The 6,000-nt window shown below is 57.1% G+C and overlaps 1 protein-coding gene across 3 annotated transcripts in view; it reads left to right on the top strand.

The window, feature by feature from the left end:
• The first annotated feature begins 457 nt into the window (after positions 1-457).
• FGF1 (fibroblast growth factor 1) overlaps positions 458-6,000 on the top strand; it is a 30,153-nt gene continuing 24,610 nt past the window's right edge. For 2 of the 3 annotated variants that reach the window (XM_062002542.1, XM_062002540.1), the window contains exon 1: positions 3,690-3,781. The gene's annotated coding sequence lies outside the window, so the exon portion shown is untranslated. Of the gene's footprint in view, positions 600-3,689; positions 3,782-6,000 lie in introns of those variants that run through there. The other variant, XM_062002541.1, reaches the window with a different exon arrangement.

Genomic DNA, 6,000 nt, shown 5'->3' with positions numbered 1-6,000 from the left:
AGGGGGAAACAGGCAGAAAGAGGGTAAACAGTGCTGGAGAGACTTCGACTCGAGTCCCAACAAGAGTCCTGAGGGACACAGGACGCACATGGGATGGGGTGGAGGGGCAGAGTTGGGCACAGCCCACATACCACAGCCTGTCTGCCATCATCCCTGGACAGCTCAGAAGCGGTCTGGGGACAGAAAAGGCTTTGCAGCAAGAGAGGGAAAGGTCTGGGAAGCACACACCCAAGTGAGGCAGCAGCAGGGTTTAACCCCATCCTCCAGGCTGGAAGAGGTCCTGGGAGGCCCTGTGGGCAATGGGGGAGGCAAGCTGGATTTAATCCTTCTCTTTCACCTGGGCTGGAGTCCAGCCCCAAAATAGCTGTCCAAAAACAAGATCACATGAGAGGAAAAAAATAGCAAGGCAAAGGATTATCCATACTTCCTTGTCCTATGTGGGCGCAGAGTGGCAGCCCGCACTGCCAGCCGCGGTGACACTTCAGTGCCTGTGCACCACAGTGGGTGCCCACTCACTGCTGCCAGCCTGTGCCCAGGATCTGGCACAGCCCTGATGCCTGCACCCATCTGAGGGACGCTGCCTTGCTCCGGAGCTGCCTGTGAGTGGTGCGAGGGCGTGCGGGTGCGGGTGTGGGTGTGCGTCATGCCAGGAGCAACCTGGCGCACGGCAAGCGGGGCGAGGGCAGGGTGACCTCCAGCTGCCCCCACGGAGTTGCTGCCATCATTGCTGCCACCACCAGCAGCCCTGGGCACCCTGCCCCAGCAGGTGGGTGCCTCTTTCAGTATCCTGTAATGCCCCCCAGGCATGTGGTCCTGGCAGAGCTGCAGCTCCATGGGGCTTCGTAACCCCTTCCCAAATGGTCTGTGATGTGTGTTCCTGAGCTCCTGGCAGAGTTTGCAGATTTGGTTGGGTGTGTGTTGCTAGGGGAACAAGTGGGGTTTCCTTTTCCTTTCTCTAGCCTCAGAGGCAGGGAGCTGGAAAGGAGGCAGAAGTGGGGACTTTCCACTTTAGTGCTGTCCCCAGTTTGTACTGGCCTGAGTGGCACTTGCTGAGCTGTTTCAGCAATGCAGCTCCAAGAGGGATAAAAGCAAAACCCGGGACCTGGGGGATCTCATGTGACTCATTTTAACCTTGCAGAAAAGTTTTATCATAGAATCATAGAATGGTAGGGGTTGGAAGGGACCTCCAGAGATCATCTAGTCCAACCCCCCTGCAAAAGCAGGTTCACCTAGATGAGGTCACATAGGAACATGTCCAGGTGGGTCTTGAAGACCTCCAAGGAAGGAGACTCCAAACCTTCCCTGGACAGCCTGTGCCAGGGCTCCCTCACCTGAACAGTGAAATAGTTTTTCCTTATATTTAAGTAGAACTTTTTGTGTTCCAGCTTCATCCCATTACCCCTTGTCCTGTTGCTAACTACAACAGAAAAAAGGGATGTCCCAACCTCCTGATACCCACCATTTGGATATTTGTAAATGTTAATAAGGTCTCCCCTCAGTCTCCTCTTTTCTAGACTAAACAGCCCCAGTTCCCACAAAAGTTTTGCCAAAGTCATCTCGACTGCATGATCATGGTTTGGGGAGCAGCAGAGGTGCTGGGGCAGCATGTGCTGGGGCTCAGGTCCCCACACAGCTTTACAGCTGGGTGCCAGGCAGAGAGAAGCACATACTGCTTCCTCAGTGCAGAAAGGGCTCAATCGTTAATTCACTGAGCTTCCAAACAGTCACAAGAAGTGTATATCATTTATGGGACTCGTGGCCAAGGAGGTCTGTGGATGTTCAAGGCAGCAAGGTGAGGAGGTCCTCTCACCACAGGCAGGAGCAGGAGATAGCCATTGAAAGTTCTGCTGAGAGCCTAGGAAATAACACAGGGCATATGCTGCAGCCAGGCAGGGCTGGGCTGGGGCGGGCAGGAGGAGGCAGCACTGTCTGTGATGTGAGAGTAGTGCCCTCCCCTCCCTGCCAGCTCCTGGTGCAGCATGGCTTGGCAGTGGGGCCCGCAGGCCGCTGCAACACCATCCACACCTAGGCTTCGGCCAAGATGCTTCTCAGTGCAGGGGTTTTGGGCTCCTCTTCCCAGTGAGCAGCACAGGAGGCTGCTGCTGCAGTGAGAGTTTGCTCTGCGCTGTTGGCTCTGTCCCGGGGATGGCTGTCTTCAGGACAGGCAGAAAAGACACAAAACTAAACCTGGCAGGATGCCGTCAGCGGTGCCTGTGCCCTGCACAGTGTCTGAGCTGCCAATTCCGACCCCCACTGGGGTGCAAGGGGAGCCAGGCAGCCCCAAAACAAAGTGATGGTCCCTTGCATGAGAAAATGGAGCAGTGTTTCCTAATATTCCCCATGTCCTGACAACCCCAGGGCCTTTGATCCAAGAAAGCCCATGGCAAAGCCAGGACCACTCTTGTTTGAGATTCAAAACTGTTGGGCTCTATCTTTTGTGGTTTTTCTTTCTATTTTCAACATGTGTCTGAAATGGCAGGAGGAAAGCTTGTGTGGGCTTGTTTAAAATGAGGGAAAAAAAGAATACTGCTATGCTAGGAAGACCCAGAGTCCACCTGTGCTGTTGGCTGCATTAGGAGCTGTCTGCACTAGCTGCTGCAAACTGCAGGCAACTGGAATATGTTTTTATCAAAACATCTGGGCTCAGCATACTTTTAGTCTGGACTGCTTGTCCAAATAGACAGGCTCCCTGGAAGCTGGGACTAAAAGCCTATTCTAAGTGATTCTTAGATAACAAAGCTTAACCACCACATCAAAGCACTCGTGGAGGCAGGCCAAACTGTGAAGTCATTGCACTTGCTTTTTGAATGCTGCTGCCAGCTAACACGCAGCAACCCACAGCCTCTGCACGCTGCACCACTGGCACCCCGTGAGCCCACAGCCAGCACCCCACAGGCCCAAAGCCAGCACCCCACAAGCCCACAGCCAGCACCCCACGAGCCCAGAGCGGGTACCCCACGAGCCCACCACCGGCACCCCACGAGTCTGTCACTGGTACCCCACGAGCCCATGGCCAGCACCCCACCAGCCCACGGCCGGCACCTCACGAGCCCGTGGCTGGCCCCCGGTGCAGAGCCCGGCCTCAGAGCCGGCACCAGGCACACGCTCCGGCGGCGCGGCCGCGTCCCTGGGGAGCCGGAGCTGCATTTTCTCAGGCTGACAGCGCTCCGAGAGCCTTTCGGCTTTTAAGGCCAGGCTCTGCCGGCCCGCAGTTGGGTGCCAGGGCCAGCGCAGACCAGCCCGCGCCCGCCGTCGCGCTCCGGCAGCCGTCTGCCCGCACCCCGTCCCTGGGCTGCCGAGCCCCCCCCAGCCCCCTGCCCGGCTGCACGGGGCAGCCCATCGGAATCGATCGAGGCCGGGTGGTTTATTGCTTTCCCCGAGAGGGCACCGAAAGACCCAGCGATCGTAGAAAGCGGCGCGGAGCAGAGGGATGGGACCGAGAAGCGCCAGTCGCAGAATAACCGCTTTCCCTCCAGCTTTCGGGTTTTTTTCCTCCCCTGGCCCCGCTGCAGCCCGCGACAGGACGCCCCGCTCCCACTCCCGACCCGACCCGCCGGGCAGCTCCCCCCACCCCGGGCAGGTGACCGCCCGAGCGACGCTGCGGGACGGGCGAGGGCAACCGAGCATCGCCGCCCCCTTCCCCCTCCCTCCTCGCCCGGCTCTGGCTTCCCTCCCCCCGGCAGTTTTTCAGCATCATCTTTTCTGGTTTTTCCTTTCTTTTGCGGCGTTTTTCCCCGCGCAGGACAGGGCAGCGCGGAGCGGGAGCAGCGCGGAGCCGGCGGTAGGTGCCGGGGGGGCTGGGAGGGGACGCTCCCCTGGGGCGATGGGGCTGAGCCCCCCGGGATGCCCACGCGTGCCCCGACAGCCCCACACACGCCCCCTCCCCAGTGCGCGTGCAGCCGGGGGAGCCGGAGCGAGGGGGCAGAGCGGGGACTGGGGGCGCGGAGGGAGGCGGGGACCGACGGACAGGGCCCTTCTCCAGGGGCAGCACCGCGATTTCAGGGGTACTGCTCTCTGCCCCGCTGGGCCGAGCACCCCAAACCCTGCCGGCCGCTGCAGAGCAGCCCCCGGGAGTGGGGGGGAAGGCTGCAAAAACCAGGAGTGTCATCTCGAACGGCAATCGCAAAATTGCTGACGATTAACTGAAGGCTTTGGGTTTGGATCAGAATTTGAACAGGAATACATATGAAAAAAATCCCACTTCAAAATGCAAACCACAATATTGGGCCATTAAAAAAAAAAAAGCCTGTTTGCTGAAGTGACACAGCAGAATAAACCAATTCCATTTTGATGCATTAAAAAAATGTTTTCTTAAAAAAACCAAAAGTCCTTGGGCCTGTTCTAAGCCAGACACTCGAGTGCTGCTGAAACATATTTTTTGACTTGCATAAGATTTTGTAAATTCAGACCTTACTAGAGCAATTGTGTGTAGTCAACCTCTGCTCCCTCAGTCCTCTCCCTGCCCAAAGGGATGAGCGCAGAGCACGGCCTCCTCTCCTCCTCCTCCTCCAGCACCCAGAGCTGTGTGGTGTCTGTCCTGCAGCACTGGCGTGGGTGGGTTCAGTGGGGCCATCCAAGTGGGGAGAGGCTGGGATCCAGGTTGGGAAGTGCTGCTGTGGGAGGTAAGAAAAGGAGTAAATGTGATGATTGAACAAGACAAGATGGAAGCAAAGTGGGTTAATCTAATTTTGTGTGACTTGCCTGGTTCTTGGTGGGACACCCAGTGATACCCCACTCCATGCCTGTGCTGCTCCTGCAGACGCACCGTGAGCGGGATCAGCATCCAGTGTTGGGCCTGCTCCCTTTCACATGCCCAGGGGGCTTCAGGGTATGACCCACACAACCCAGGGTGCTGCTGCCATGGGGGTGGCATGCTGAAAGTGACCCAGGCTCTTGTGCATGAGCTGCCACCCTCAGCCGTGCCCATCCCTCAGAGGTACCACTGAACCCCAGCACACTCTGCCAGCAGCCCTCTGGATGGCTGCCATGGAGATCCTGGTGGGAGCATCCCTTCACCCCCACTCCACTCCCAGGTTTGACCCCTGCTCCAGTGAAAGTGGCACAGGAGCACCCACCCCAGTGTTACCCCTGTCCCTGCTTGCTCCCAAACCTGACACACCGTCTGGGAGGTGCACTGCAAACAATGGTTACAGGGAACCCAGGCACCTCTCAGCCCTCCAGCAATTGCCTTGGAGAGCACGAGAGGTAAGGGAAGATCTGCACAAACAGGGGTCTAAAGTTTAATCCGTTCCCGAGAGCAGGATTGGGCTCGGCAGTGATAAGGCAGCACAATGTCCAATTGTTCTCCCTGCAACACCGGGTCTGCCTCGCTTCCTCCGGGATGCACAGGAACACTCACTTTGGATTAGGGCTGGGGAGAGTCCAGGTCCACCAAGGTCTCCAGCCAGACCCAGAGCTCTGCAAGCCCTTTGGATAAACTTTCCTTCTCAGCTCCACCTCAGCCCAGGGGATAGGCTTTCCCTCCCAAGCTCCCCAAATGACTTTGGCCTTCCTCCCACTCCTGAGACCTCGATCTTCCTCCTAACCAACGCAGCTCATTTTGCAGCTGGCTACGGCTCCTTCTACTTTATTCCCTGTCAGCTGCATGGCTCAGCTCCTGCCCACTCCTGACCTCCCCCTCCTCAAGCTGCAGCCCTGCAGCACCCAGGGCCCCTGTCCTCTTATTTCCTCTTATTTCAATGTGCGTCCAATGATGCACTCATAGAAAAGACCAAACCCAAGACTTCAAGCACCTTCTTAAATGTGTTTTCTCCTTTGATGCAAAGCCAGAAACATGAAAAATAACAGAACTTTGCAGTTCAGAAGGACCTTTCTCAGTCCTCTGAACTCCCAGCTTTTCCTTTCCAGTGGGGCCATCTCTACTTGTCGCAGGGAAAAATCCTGGGGTCATTTTGGAAGGGCCACTGCCCCTTCCCAGCAGAAATCAGCCTTCTTTCAACTGGGTGCAGTTTTCACCAGCTCCTAGGTGCTAGATGAAGC

Source organism: Colius striatus, chromosome 9 (genome assembly GCF_028858725.1).
Source record: "Colius striatus isolate bColStr4 chromosome 9, bColStr4.1.hap1, whole genome shotgun sequence".
NCBI lineage: Eukaryota > Metazoa > Chordata > Aves > Coliiformes > Coliidae > Colius > Colius striatus.
The sequence above is the reverse complement of the archived record's forward strand: the minus strand, read 5'-3'. Positions and strand labels throughout refer to the sequence as shown.